Below are 14,770 nucleotides of genomic sequence, written 5' to 3'. Positions count from 1 at the left end.
GATGATAGTTACACCACTGTTAAGACTACTTTATGCAGTTTTGAGTATTCAATTCATGGAAAGGACATTAAAGCCATAGGGAGTGTATAGCATAGATTCACCAAGGTTGTGCTTGGGATGTCAACCTATTGAGGAGTGACGTGACACTGGGACTATTTCTACTGGAGCAGAGAAGGCTGAGAGTGATTTAAGAGGTTTTGAAACCTATAAACATAGTGATAGAATAAAGAATGGCAATTTTCTCTGGTTGAGGAGTCAGTGATGAAGGGCCATCAATCTAAAATTGGCATTAACAGAGAGAAGTTGGAAGAAGGAGAGGAAGTAACTAAAGTCGTAGACCGGGAAATGTCTAGATGTAGTTTATATGGACTTCTAGGAGGCATTCGATAAGATTCCATATTGAGTTACATTGCGTCTACAGCACAGAAACAGGCCGTTCGACCTAACTGATCAATCTGGCGTTTATGCTCCACATGAGCCTCCTCCCTCCCTATTTCATCTACCCCTATCAGCAAACCCTTCTATTCCTTTCTGCTTCGTGTGCTTATTGATATTTTGTATCTGTCTTCATGGAATGCACGGCCTATGCCATGTGGGAGAGAAAAATAGCAAGTAATAGTACAGTATTAGGTGGGATCAGATTAAGACAGAGTACAAGAAAGTCCAAAACTGGTTTACAGTGCACATGTGCAAACACACGAAGTGTGGTAAACAAGGCTGGTGAGCTGGAGGTGCAAATAGCCATATGGGAATATGATGTTGTGGCGATAAAGGAGACGTGGCTCAAAAAAGGGCAGGATTGGGTACTAAATATTCCTGGTTACGAGGTGTTCGGGAAAGATAGGGAAGAAAAGAAAGGAGGGGAGGTGGCAGTACTGATTAAGGAGAATATTGCAGTACTTGAGAGAGAGGATGTCCTGGAGGGGTCAAGGACAGCATGTATTTGGTTAGAGTTAAGAAATAAAAGAGATGCCATTACACTACTGGGTGTATTCAATAGGCCACCAACTAGTGGGAAGGATATAGAGGAGCAAATTTGCAGGGAAATTACAGAGAAGTGCAAAAGCTATAGAGTAGTGATAATGGGGGACTTCAACTATCCTAATATAGACTGGGATAATAATATAAGGGGCACAGAGGGGGAGGAATTTTTGAAATGTGTTCAGCATAACCTTCTTAACCAGTATGTTTCCGGCCCAACGAGGAAGGAGGCATTGGTGGACTTGATTCTAGGGAATGAAGTGGGCCAAGTGGAGCAAGTGTCAGTGGGAGAGCATTTAGGGAGCAGTGATCATAGTTTCATAAGGTTTAGAATAGCTATGGAAAAGGACATGGACCTATCTAAAGTAAAAATACTCAATTGGACGAGGGCCAATTTCAATGGGGTGAGACTAGATCTGGCCTGGGTAAATTGGAATCAAAGATTGGCAGGCAAAACTGCAATTGAACAGTGGGCAGCTTTTAAGGAGGAGATGGTTCGGGTACAGTCTAGGCACATTCCCACGAGATAGAAAGGTAGGGCAACTAAAGCCAGAGCTCCCTGGATGACAAAAGAGAGAGTGAGTAAGATGAAACAGAAAAAAGGATGTCAGGTTGATAACACAAGTGAGAACCAGGCAGAAGATAGAAAGTTCAGAGGGGGAGTGAAAAAGGAAATAAGACTGTCAGAGAATATGAGACTAGACTGGTGGCCAACATAAAAGGGAACCCAAAAGTCTTCTACAGGCATATAAACAGTAAACGGGTAGTAAGAGGAGGGGTGGGGCCGATTAGGGACCATAAAGGAGATCTACTCATGAAGGCCAGAGGGGATGGCCGAGGTACTAAATGAGTACTTTGCATCTGTCTTTAGCAAGGAAGAAGATGGCTGCCAGTCTCAGTAAAGGAAGATATAGTTGAGACACTGGATGGGCTAAAAATTGATAAAAAGAAGTACTTGAAAGGCTAGCTGTACTTAAAGTAGATAAGTCACCCGGTCCGGATGGGATGCATCCTAGGATGCTGAGGGAAGTAAGGGTTGAAATTGCGGAGGTACTGGCCATAATCTTCCAAACGTCTGTAGATACAGGGGTGGTGCCAGAGGACTGGAGAATTGCAAATGTTACACCCTTGTTCAAAAAAGGGTGCAAGGATAAACCCAGCAACTATAGACCAGTCAGTTTAACCTCAGTGGTGGGGAAACTTTTAGAAACAATAATCCGGGACAGAATTAACAGTCATATGGATGAGGATGGATTGATTAGGGAAAGCCAGCACAGATTTGTTAAAGGCAAATCGTGTTTAACTAACCTAATAGAGTTTTTTGATGAGATAACAGAGAGGGTAGATGAGGACAATGCAGTTGATGTGGTGTATATGGACTTTCAAAAGGCGTTTGATAAAGTGCCTCATGGTAGGCTTATCAAGATTGCAGCCCGTGGAATAAAGGGGGCAGTAGCAACATGGATACAGAATTGGCTAAAGGACAGGAAACAGAGAGTTGTGGTGAACCGTTGTTTTTTGGACTGGAGGGAGGTGTACAGTAGTGTTCTCCAGGGGTCAGTGCTAGGACCACTGCTTTTCTTGATATATATTAATGACTTGGACTTGGATGTACAGGGCACAATTTCAAAATTTGCAGATGACACAAAACTTGGAAGGGTAGTAAACAGTGAGGAGGATAGTGATAGACATCAAGAGGATATAGACAGGCTGGTGGCATGGGCGATCACGTGGCAGATGAAATTTAACGTGGAAAATGCGAAGTGATACATTTTGGTAGGAAGGACGAGGAGAGGCAATATAAACTAAAGGGCACAACTCTAAAAGGGATAATAGAGAGATTTGGGGGTATATGTGCTCAAATCGTTGAAGGTGGCAGGGCAGGTTGAGAAAGTGGTTAAAAAAGCATACGGGTTCCTGGGCTTTATAAGTAAAGGCATAGAGTACAAAAGTATGGAAGTCATGATGAACCTTTATAAAACACTGGTTCGGCCACGACTGGAGTATTGTGTCCAGTTGTGGGCACCGCACTTTAGGAAAGATGTGAAGGCCTTAGAGAGGGTGCAGAAGAGATTTACCAGAATGATTCCACTGATGAGGGACTTCAGTTACGTGGATAGACTGGAGAAGCTGGGGTTGCACTCCTTGGAACAGAGAAGGTTGCGAGGAGATTTGATAGAGGTATTCAATATCATGAAGGGTCGAGACAGAATAGATAGAGAAACTGTTCCCATGGGTGGAAAGGTCAAGGAACAGAGGACATAAATTTAAAGGTTATTGGCAAAAGAACCAAGGGTGACATGAGGAAAAACATTCTTACACAGCGAGTGGTTAAACATAGGAACAGGAGTAGGCCATTCAGCCCCTCGTGCCTGCTCCGCCATTTGATAAGATCATGGCTGATCTGTGATCTAGTTCCATATATCTGCCTTTGGCCCCTATCCCTTAATGCCTTTGGTTGCCAAAAAGCTATCTATCTCACATTTAAATTTAGCAATTGAGCTAGTATCAATTGCCGTTTGCGGAAGAGAGTTCCAAACTTCTACCACCCCAGGTTAGGATCTGGAATGAATTGCCCGAGGAGATGGTGGAGGCAGATTCAATCATGGCCTTCAAAAAGGAACTGGATAAGTACTTGAAAGGAAAAAATTTGCAGGGCTACAGGGATAGGGCAGGGTAGTGGGACGAGCTGGATTGCTCTTGAATAGAGTCGGCGCGGACTCGGTGGGCCAAATGGCCTCCTTCCATGCTGTAACCTTTCTATGATTTAGAGTGGAAGGTGTAAAAAACATACTGGAAATAGTGGTGAACCAAGGGTCTAATGAAAGTGAGGAACTTAAAGTAATTAATATTAGTAAAGAAAAAGTATTGGAGAAATTAGTGGGACGAAAAGCTAACAAATCCCCTGGACCTGATGGCCTACATCCTAGGGTTCTAAATGAGGTGGCTGCAGAGATAGTGGATGCTTTGGAACATAGGAACAGGAGTAGGCCATTCAGCCCCTCGTGCCTGCTCCGCCATTTGATAAGATCATGGCTGATCTGTGATCCCTTAATACCTTTGGTTGCCAAAAAGCTATCTATCTCAAATTTAAATTTATCAATTGAGCTAGTATCAACTGCCGTTTGCGGAAGAGAGTTCCAAACTTCTACCATCCTTTGTGTGTAGAAATGTTTTCTAATCTCACTCCTGAAAGATCTGGCTCTAATTTTTAGACTCTGCCCCCTACTCCTAAAATCCCCAACCAGCAGAAATAGTTTCTCTCTATCCACCCTATCTGTTCCCTTTAATATCTTATAATCTTCGATCAGATCACCCCATAACCTTCGAAACTCCAGAGAATACAACCCCAATTTGTGTAATCTCTCCTCATAACTTAACCCTTGAAGTCCGGGTATCATTCTAGTAAACCTACGCTGCACTCCCTCCAAGGCCAATATGTCCTTCTGAAGGTGCGGTGCCCAGAATTGCTCACAGAACTCCAGGTGCGGTCTAACCAGGGCTTTGTATAGCTGCAGCATAACTTCTGCCCCCTTGTACTCTGTCCTCTAGATATAAAGGCCAGCATTCCATTAGCCACCTTGATTATTTTCAGCACCTGTTCATGACACTTCAATGATCTATGTACCTGAACCCCTAAGTCCCTTTGGCCATCCACAGTTTTTAACTTTTTACCATTTAGAAAGTACCCTGTTCTATCCTTTTTTGATCCAAAGTGGATGACCTCACATTTGTCTACATTGAATTCCATTTGCCACAGTTTTGCCCATTCACCTAATCTATCAATATCGCTTTGTAATTTTATGTTTTCATCGACACTGCTTACAATGCCGCCAATCTTTGTGTCATCGGCAAACTTAGATATGAGACTTTCTATGCCTTCATCTAAGTCGTTAATAAATATTGTGAATAATTGAGGCCCCAAGACACATCCCTGCGGGACTCCACTAGTCACATCCTGCCAATGTGAGTACCAACCCATTATCCCTACTCTCTGTCGCCTTTCGCTCAGCCAATTTCCTAACCAAGACCGTACTTTTCCCTCGATTCCATGGGCTTCTATCTTAGCTAACAGTCTCTTATGTGGGACCTTATCACATGCCTTCTGGAAGTCCATATAAATAACATCCATTGACATTCCCCTGTCCACTACTTTAGTCATCTCTTCAAAAAATTCAATCAGGTTTGTCAGGCACGACCTACCTTTCACAAATCCATGCTGGCTCTCTCTGATTAACTGAAAATTCTCAGTGTTCAGTCACCCTATCCTTAATTATAGACTCTAGCATTTTCCCCACAACAGATGTTAGGTTGACTGGTCTATAATTCCCTGGTTTCCCTCTCTCTCCTTAAAAAGCAGAGTGACATGTGCAATTTTTCAATCTAGAGGGGCAGTTCCTGAATCTAGAGAACTTTGAAAGATTATAGTTAGGGCATCTGCAATGTGCTCACCTACTTCCTTTAAAACCCTGGGATGGAAACCATCTGGTCCTGGGGATTTGTCACTCTTTAGTGCTATTATTTTCTTCATCACTGTTGCTTTACTTATGTTAATTTTATCGAGTCCCTGTCCCCAATTCAATATTAGTTTTCTTGGGATTTCCGGCATGCTATCCTCTTTTTCTACTGTAAATACTGACGCAAAGTAATTATTCAACATGTCTGCCATTTCCCCATTGTCAATGACAATATCCCCACTTTCAGTTTTTAAGGGGCCAACACTGCTCCTGACCACCCTCTTTTTCCTAATGTAACTATAAAAGTTCTTCGTATTGGTTTTGATATCCCTTGCAAGTTTCTTTTCATACTCTTTTATTGTAGCTCTTACTAAGTGTTTTGTGACCCTTTGTTGATCTTTGTATCTTTCCCATTCACCAGGATCTATGCCATTTTTTGCCTTTTTGTATGCCCTTTCCTTGTATCTTATACTGTCCCTTACCTCTTGCCATAAAAAACAGCCATGGACAACTAGAGTTCTTGCCCCTCTGGTATAAACCGGTTTTGTATCTCGTTAAATGTTTCTTTAAACATTTCCCACTGATCATCAGCCATTTTACCCATTAACAGATTTGCCCAGTTTACTGTAGACAGTCTCTGTCTCATCCCATTGAAGTCGGCCTTACCCAAGTCTAGAATCTTAGCAGCTGACTCACTTTTTCCTCTTCAAACACTACATTGAACTCGATCATGTTATGATCGCTATTGGATAGATGTTCACGCACAGTTAAGCTGTTAACTAAATCTGGTTCATTACTCGTTACTAAATCTAGTATGGCTTGCCCCCTTGTTGCCTCCAGGACATACTGCTGTAGAAAACTATCCCGGACACACTCAAGAAATTCACTACCTTTCTGACAGTTGCTAGTCTGCTTTCCCCAATCTTTGTGAAGGTTAAAGTCCCCCATTAAGACCACTATGCCTTTTTTACACGCTTGTCTAATCTCTGCATTTATACAATCTAGCACTTCAGAGCTGCTGCCAGGGGTCCTATACACAACTCCCATTATAGTCTTAGATCGTTTCCTATTTCTCAATTCAACCCATAAGGTCCCTGTTGGCTGCTTACCTCTCGTTATATCCTCCTTTATCATTGAAGTGATTTCATCTCTAATCACTAAGGCTACTCCTCCCCCTCTTCCATTTTCCCTATCTCTCCTGTAGACCTTATAACCCAATATATTTAGTTCCCAATCCTGACCATCCTGCAGCTGTTACTGAGACATGGCTATCATATCATACCCTCCAATTTGAATCTGAACCTGTAGTTCATTTAATTTATTCCTTATACTCCGTGCATTTGTATATGGAACTCTTAGTTTGGCCACACACGCCTTGCCTGACCTTCAGCTTTGATGCTGGGTTAATCACCTTATGCCTTCTAGTTTTCACTATAATCTGTATTGCCTGAAGTACACTTTCTTTCTGCTGCTCTACACTTTTCCCTTTCACTTGTTCTTGAACAACTGTTTGTATTGTAAATTTTCCCTGGGTCTTCCCCTCTCTCGCTGCTCTCAACTTTACTCCCTTTTGACTCCCCGCTCAGGTTCCCATCCCCCGACCACTCTGGTTTAAACCTTCCCCAACAGCACTAGCAAACACCCCTGCGAGGACATTGGTCCCGGTCCTGCTCGGGTGTACAAGTCCCACCTTCCCCAGAACCGGTCCCAATGTCCCATGAATCTAAATCCCTCCCTCCTACACCATCCCTGCAGCCACGCATTCATCCGGTCTATTTTCCTGTTCCTATACTCACTAGCACGTGGCACTGGTTGTAATCCTGAGATCACTACCTTTGAGGTCCTGCTTTTTAATTTATCTCCTAACTCCTTGAATTCACCTTGCAGGACCTCATCCCTTTTTTTTAAACCTATGTCGTTGGTACCAATATGGACCACGACTACTGGCTGTTCACCCTCCCCCTCCAGAATGCCCTGCAGCCGCTCCGTGACATCCTTGACCCTAGCACCAGGGAGGCGACATACCATCCTGGAGTCACGTTTACAGCCGCAGAAACGCCTGTCTATTCCCCTTACAATTGAATCCCCTATCACTATAGCCCTGCCACTCTTTATCCTCCCCTCATGTGCAGCAGAGCCACCAGTGGTGCCACGAACTTGGCTCTTGCTGCTTTCCATAAGCCATCTCCTCCAATAGTATCCAAAGCAGAATATCTGTTTGAGAGGGAGATGGCCCCAGGGGACTCCTGCTCTACCTGCCTCGTCCTTTTACTCTGCCTGGCGGTCACCCATTTCTTTTCTGCCTGCGTAATCTTTACCTGCGGTGTGACCTCCTCACTGAACGTGCTATCCTCAATAATCTCAGCATCGCGGATGCTCCACAGTGAATCCACCCGCAGCTCCAGCTCCGAAATGCGGTTGGCCAGTAGCTGCAGCTGGACATACTTCCTGCACACATGGTCACCAGGGACACTGGTAGTGTCCATGATTTCCCGCATAGTGCAGGAGGAGCATATCACTGGTGCGAGCTCTGCTGCCATGACTTGCCTTAGAGTTACACTCCGTTCACCTCTCAGACTCTCCTCCCGCTCTCGGTGTCTCCTTTTTTCTTGTGCTCACCTCTCGGACTCTCCTGCCTCACCTGCGACGTCGCACAGTAGTTTTCTCTTGTTGCAAGTCTGCTGCTGCTTTTATCCCCACTCTCAGTCTTCTGCTGCTCAGGTCCGCCGCCGCTCTGCAGAAAAAGGTAGGAAATGCAAGGCAAAGCAGCACCTCCTTCCCCCACTTCACCGAACTCCCACACTCACCAAACTCTTAGCTGTTTCACTCGATGCTCCGTTGTACTCCGTGCTCGGTTTGCACGAACAGGCCCCTGTTTTTCTACTGTTTGTGACTCAGATGAGTCAGGCCTGCTCCTCCTTCAGGAACCAGTTTAATCCAGCTAACCAATTAACTAACTACAGCAGCTCTCTGCTGAAGCCTGACAGAAACTTAAAAATTTAAACTTTAAAATTGAATTTGAACAGTTGATAGCAATTTACACTAGATTTTAAAGAGATTAACCCTTAAACTCCCACACTCACCAAACTCTCAGCTGTTTCACTCGGTGCTCCACTGCACATTGGTTGTGATCTTCCAAAATTCCCTAGATTCCAGAACGGTCCCAGCGGATTGGAAGGTAGCAAATGTAACCCTGCTATTCAAGAAAGGAGGGAGAGAGAAAACAGGGAACTACAGGCCAGTTAGCCTGACATCAGTAATCAGGAAAATGCTGAAATCCATTTAAGGACGTAGTAACAGGGCACATCGAAAATCATAATATGATTAGGCAGCGTCAACATGGTTTTAGGAAATGGAAATTGTGTTTGACAAATCTATTAAGAGTTTTTTTGAGGATGTAACTAGCAGGGTAGATAAAGAGGAACCAGTGGATGTAGTATATTTGGATTTTCAAAAGGCATTCGATAAGGTGCCACACAAAAGGTAGTTACACAAGATAAGGACTCATGGGGTTGGGGGTAATATATTGGCATGGATAGAGGATTGATTAATGGACAGAAAACAGAGAGTAGGAATTAACAAGTCATTTTCAAGTTGGCAGGTTGTAACTAGTGGGGTGCAGCAAGGATCAGTGCTTGGGCCTCAGTTATTTACAATCTATATTAATGACATAGATGAAGGGACCGAGTGTAATGTACCCAAGTTTACTGACAAAGCTAGATGGGAAAGTAAGCTATGAGGAGGACAGAGAGTCTAAAAGGGATATTGACAGGTTAAGTGAGTGAGGAAGAAGGTGGCAGATGGAGTATAATATGGAGAAATGAGGCTAATCACTTTGGTATAAAGAATAGAAAACAGAATATATTTTTAATGGTGAGAAACTATTAAATGTTGGTATTCAGAGGGATTTAGGTGACCTTGTACATGAAACACAGTTAACATGCAGGTAAAGCAAGCAATCAAGAAGGAAATGGTATGTTAGCCTTTATTGCAATGGGGTTGGAGTACATGAGTAAGGAGGTCTTGCTGCAAACATGTAGTTTTCTGGTGAGACCACACCCTGGAGTATTTGTACAGTTTTGGTCCCCTTATATAAGGAAGGGTATACTTGCCTTAGAGATTAATTCCTGGGACGAGAGGGTTGTCCCACGAGGAGAGTTTGAGTAGAATGGGCCTATTTTCTCTCTAGTTTAGAAGAATGAGAGATGTTCTCGTTGAAACATTTAAGATTCTTAGAGGGCTTGACAGGGTAGATGTTGAGAGGCTGTTTCTGCTGTTTGGAGTGTCTAGAACTAGGGGGCATTGTCTCAGGATAAGGGGTTAGCTATTTAGAACTAAGATGAGGAGAAATTTCTTTACTCGGGGTTGTGAATCTTTGGAATTCTCTACCCGAGAGGGCTGTGGACGCTCAGTTGTTGAGTATATTCAAGACTCAGATCAATAGATTTTTGGACACTAAGGGAATCAAAAGATATGGAGATCGGGTGGGCAAGTGGAGTTGAGGTAGATGATCAGCCATGGTCTTATTGAATGGTGGAGCAGGCTGGAGGGGCCTACTCCTGCTCCAATGTCTTATGTTCTGGAAGTCAATTGAGAGCAGGTCAGAGTTGATGACCTGCCAATTGGGCTTGGGAGAAAGGCAGTAGGAGGTAAAAAGGTGAAGGAGAGGAGGTATACTGGAGAATGAACTGGGCAGAATGGACACTGAGAGCAGGGGATGAGATAGTTTGGGTTGCTCTAGCTCTTGGAGAGCCAGCAACATGCGCCAGAGTGGGTGCCGCAGAGAATACCCAGGAAGCTGTGGGTTTGTTGAGAAGAGGCTGAAGCCTGGGTTGACGATGGGAGAAACGTTCGGCTGCAGAGTAGGATTGGATTGGATGGGGTGGGGATCGAAGGGACTTTTTTTTTTAAAAAGGGATAAAGTGTTAGCAGAAAGAGGAGGTGGGAGAGGAAGAGAGCTCAGAGGGAGGCCAATAGAGGGGGGATGGAATCTAAGTGCTCCCTTTCTTTCCACTTAAAACATTTTATGAAGTTTATAAAACACAAACAAGAGCTTAAACAGGTGTATAATTAATGCACTAATTTTTGTCTCGTGGACACACATTGACACAGCCTCTTTAAAAACATTTAATATGTAGTACTTTTAAGTTTGTTTAAACCCTTATTTTGAACATTAGAAATTTTAGTTACTGAGGAAAAAATGGTGGATGAAATTTTTTTTTTCAGGCAGTATTTTGAGTGATTTATGGGCGCCCAGTGGCCAGATTATGCAATCGGAGTGACAAGTTTGCATAGGCAAAACCCATTATAAATGTGGACTTAGGAATTTGTAATGGTAAAAAGTTGACACGAAATTGTGTCAATTGGCACAGACGGTGCATATATAGTCCCAATTCTGTTGGAGCTCAGCAATTTCACTTAACCCATGTCTAGCCTCTTCAGGGCAATGTTGAGAATTATATTAATGATTTGTAACCTGGCTTACATTTGCCAATCTCGTAATCATTGGGAATCATGTTTCATGTTTGAGCAGCATAATCCAAAGTGAACGATTGTCACTCCTATTAGATGGCCTTGACAGGTCAGCATTACTTGATATGTGCATAATTTCCAAGTGTTTTCTTGTAACTGATTTTCTTATCTTATAATTAATGATAATGACCATATAATGGAGATGCTTTCACCCATCAATTATTTTCAGCACCCAAAACCTAAAAAAAAATTCCTTTTGGAATAACTGATTATTTGGTATATGCATGTGCCAAAAATAACCCTCTTTTTTTATTTTCATAAATCATAAAATTGTAACACTAAATTATGATTGCTTTCGCTCCTCCTCTCTATGAAAAGATAATACTGAAATCAGTGCTACATATAAAAAATATTTTCCATTCCAAAATTCCTAATTTAATTTTCTGTTAAAAATAACTGCTTTGAGTCATCTTGCAGGAAAGCTTTCCTTTTTATTTCTATAAAGAAAAAGGGAAGAATATGACACATTTAAATCCTATAACAGCGAAGTGACATAGTATTTTTTGTGATGTTCATTTGCAATTTTAATACAATTTCTGAACTTAAATTTTAAAACACTCATTTTACTGAATCTCGTCCTTTGCTGTGGCACATTGTGTTTTGAACCGTAACTTTTTTTGTGGCCAAGAGTGAGATGGAGAGAGGATCCTTAAAAAAAAAAATTCTAGACTAGATTAAAGATTTTAGCTAAGATTTTGTGTTTTCTTTACAAAATATGCAAAAGAAAAATGTTCATCTACTCCTGCCTTTTTTATCAACTAGTTTTAGAAATGTGATAACTTCATCAAGAATTGTGAATTAATAATGGTACTTTTTTTTAAAAAGTGAAGAGATTTAAAGTATGATCGTTCTATCTTGAAACAAAAACTATTTGGACTGTATAAGGGAAAATTTCCTTATACTTAATGCATAGAAGTCCACAACAAAGCCAGTTGTTTTGTGATCCACATTTTCCATTTTATAGCTCTCGTTAGAATTGGATCACTTATTTGAACCCCAGAGTACAGTGTGAACACATGTGGATTGCTTTTAGTTTTCTCTCAGTAGGCCTTAATGAAATGTGCAAACAAGATACTAATGAAAACTGGCTTACTTAACCCAGTGTTCTTTAAATTACATACACTTTTCCTGCCATGTAACATGCACATGTGTTTAATATTGCAATTTAGAAATGGTTGAAGTGTAGAACACATAATTAACAGAATTCCTGGAATAAATAACATTCTTGCATTTCATTCATGTTTATTTACCACTCTGCTGCATATACTCTGCTTTATGCACTGTGTTTTATCCATTAAAAATGTATTGCTAAACATTATAAAGGAGGATGAATAAAGCACATCACTAGGCTTCTGTTTAACTGGAAAATGTCGGCAAAAAATGGAAGAAAGAAATTTGCAATATTTACTTAAACATGCATCACCATACTTTTGAACTCCTGACTGTTTAATGAGAGATACCCACAGAAAATGTGATAATTTATAGTCGTGGTGGGTTTCTAGTCCTATTCAGCATGTTACTGATGGCTCTGTCAGATAACTGAATTATGAAGTTTGCAGATGATACAAAAATTGGCCGTGTGGTTGATAGTGAGGAGGAAAGTTGTAGACTGCAGGAAGATATCAATGGACTGGTCAGGTGGGCAGAAAAGTGGCAAATGGAATTCCATCCAGAGAAATGTGAAGTAATGCATTTGGGAAGGGCAAACATGGCAAGGGAATACACAATAAATGGGAGGATGCTGAGAGCTGTAGAGGAAGTGAGGGACCTTGAACTGCATGTCCACAGATCCCTGAAGGTAGCAGGACAGGTAGATAAGGTGGTTAAGAAGCCAAGGTATAGAATATAAAAACAAGGAGGTTATGCTGGAACTGTATAAAACACCAGTTAGGCCACAGCTTGAGTACTGCGTACAGTTCTGGTCACCACATTACAGGAAAGATGTGATTACCCTAGAGAGGGTACAGAGGAGATCTATGAGGATGTAGCCAGGACTGGAGAATTTTAGCTTTGAGGAAAGATTGGATAGGCTGGGGTTGTTTTCTTTGGAACAGAGGAGGCTGAGGGGTGATTTAATTGAGGTGTACAAAATTATGAGGAACCTACATAGAGTGAATAGGAAGGACCTATTTCCCTTAGCAGAGAGATCAATAACCAGGGGGCATGGATCTAAAGTAATTGGTAGGAGGATTAGAGGGGAGCTGAGGAAATATTTTTTTCACCCAGAGGGTGGTGGGGGTCTGGAACTCACTGCCTGAACGGGTGGTAGAGGCAGAAACCCTCAACTCATTTAAAAAGTACCTGAATGTACACCTGATGTGCCATAACCTACAAGGCTACGGACCAAGTGCTGGAAAGTGGGATTAGGCTGAGTGGCTCATTTTTGGCCGGCACGGACATGATGGGCTGAATGGCCTCCTTCTGTGCTGTAAATTTTCTATGATTCTATGAAGGTAATGTGTTAGGAACATAGGAATATAGGAATAGGAGTAGGCCATTTAGCCCCTCAAACCTGCTCCGCCATTTGATAAGATCATGGCTGATCTGTGATCTAACTCCATATACCTGCCTTTGGCCCATATCCCTTAATGCCTTTGGTTGCCAAAAAGCTATCTATCTCAGATTTATATTTAGCAATTGAGCTCGCATCAATTGCCGCTTGTGGAAGAGAGTTCCAAACTTCTACCACCCTTTGTTGGAATGAGCAGTTATTTTGCCAGTTACAATGGATTTTTAGATCCAAATCTCTCCAGAGAAAATGATCATGTAATAATTTTGAATGTAAAATAGTTATTACTTTATTGAATTGAAGGAAACAAATACAGTTGAGGCCTTCAATTTTTTGGATCATTACTTAGTATACTTATTGATATTGCAATCAGCTGTAATAAGACTGCATTTGGAACAAGTGATGGCAATATGATTGTCTCCTCTCAATGAACTTATTAGGAAAGTCATATATTGTAGTTTTAATGTTTGCATAGTGTTAGTAATAGTAGTTGCAGAGTATTACACTCTGTTTCAGGAGCTGTGTCTTGGTCCTAGTCTTAATCGATATTTAACTCTGAAACCTCCAAGTGCTTTAGTTTCGGTATTTCCCTGCCTGATACAGGTTGTTGTGCAGTGGTGGAGCATTGCAATTCCTCTCCAAGAGAACAATGAGAGGGTTCTATCCTGACTGATCGTAGTGGAGCATTAAAGACATCCTCGGATAAATGTGTTTATCATCCTGACTGTTGTATACTGAGAGAGGGAAGGGAAAAAGAGCATGTTTCTTTCTACGCTTATTAGTCAGGTCAAAAATTCTCACCATTTTCTTTCCACCCCTTGTTACCTGAAGGCGTTGACTCCTTGCTGAAGTATGGTTCATAGGTTTTGGTAGCCCTCAAGTACTTTGCTCACGATGCCATTCTGTATCCGTGAGCCTTGACAACAAGGTATTCCATCGTGAGGAACATTGCATCTAAGCCTGATCCTATCCTCACCCGACATCCACACCCACATACTTTCAGAAGGGGTTGTTGGAAAGCAACCAGGAGTGGGAACCTTCGTTGACATTCCTCATAACTAAACCAGGGACATTGAGGCTAACTGTAGACCCCCTCCCCCACCATTGCTCCAGCTGAGATCGGCTAACCCAGTGCAGACCAGGATCACACCAGGGACTTTACTGGCCTGTATGATCCAACAGTGCTGAATAAACTCACCATCATAATAGCTGCCTACTTGATGAGTTAAAACATCAAATGTAGAGGCAGTGCAAGAATCTACATTACATCTTTAAACATTTTAAGTACATA

General features: G+C 42.0%; 1 protein-coding gene across 4 annotated transcripts in view; it reads left to right on the top strand.

Annotated features, from left to right (window-relative positions):
- exoc1 (exocyst complex component 1) overlaps nucleotides 1-14,770 on the top strand; it is a 109,582-nt gene that overhangs the window by 20,474 nt on the left and 74,338 nt on the right. The gene's annotated exons all lie outside the window — the stretch shown is intronic.

The sequence above is a fragment of the Heptranchias perlo genome, chromosome 1 (assembly GCF_035084215.1).
Source record: "Heptranchias perlo isolate sHepPer1 chromosome 1, sHepPer1.hap1, whole genome shotgun sequence".
Taxonomy (NCBI): domain Eukaryota; kingdom Metazoa; phylum Chordata; class Chondrichthyes; order Hexanchiformes; family Hexanchidae; genus Heptranchias; species Heptranchias perlo.
The sequence above is the reverse complement of the archived record's forward strand: the minus strand, read 5'-3'. Positions and strand labels throughout refer to the sequence as shown.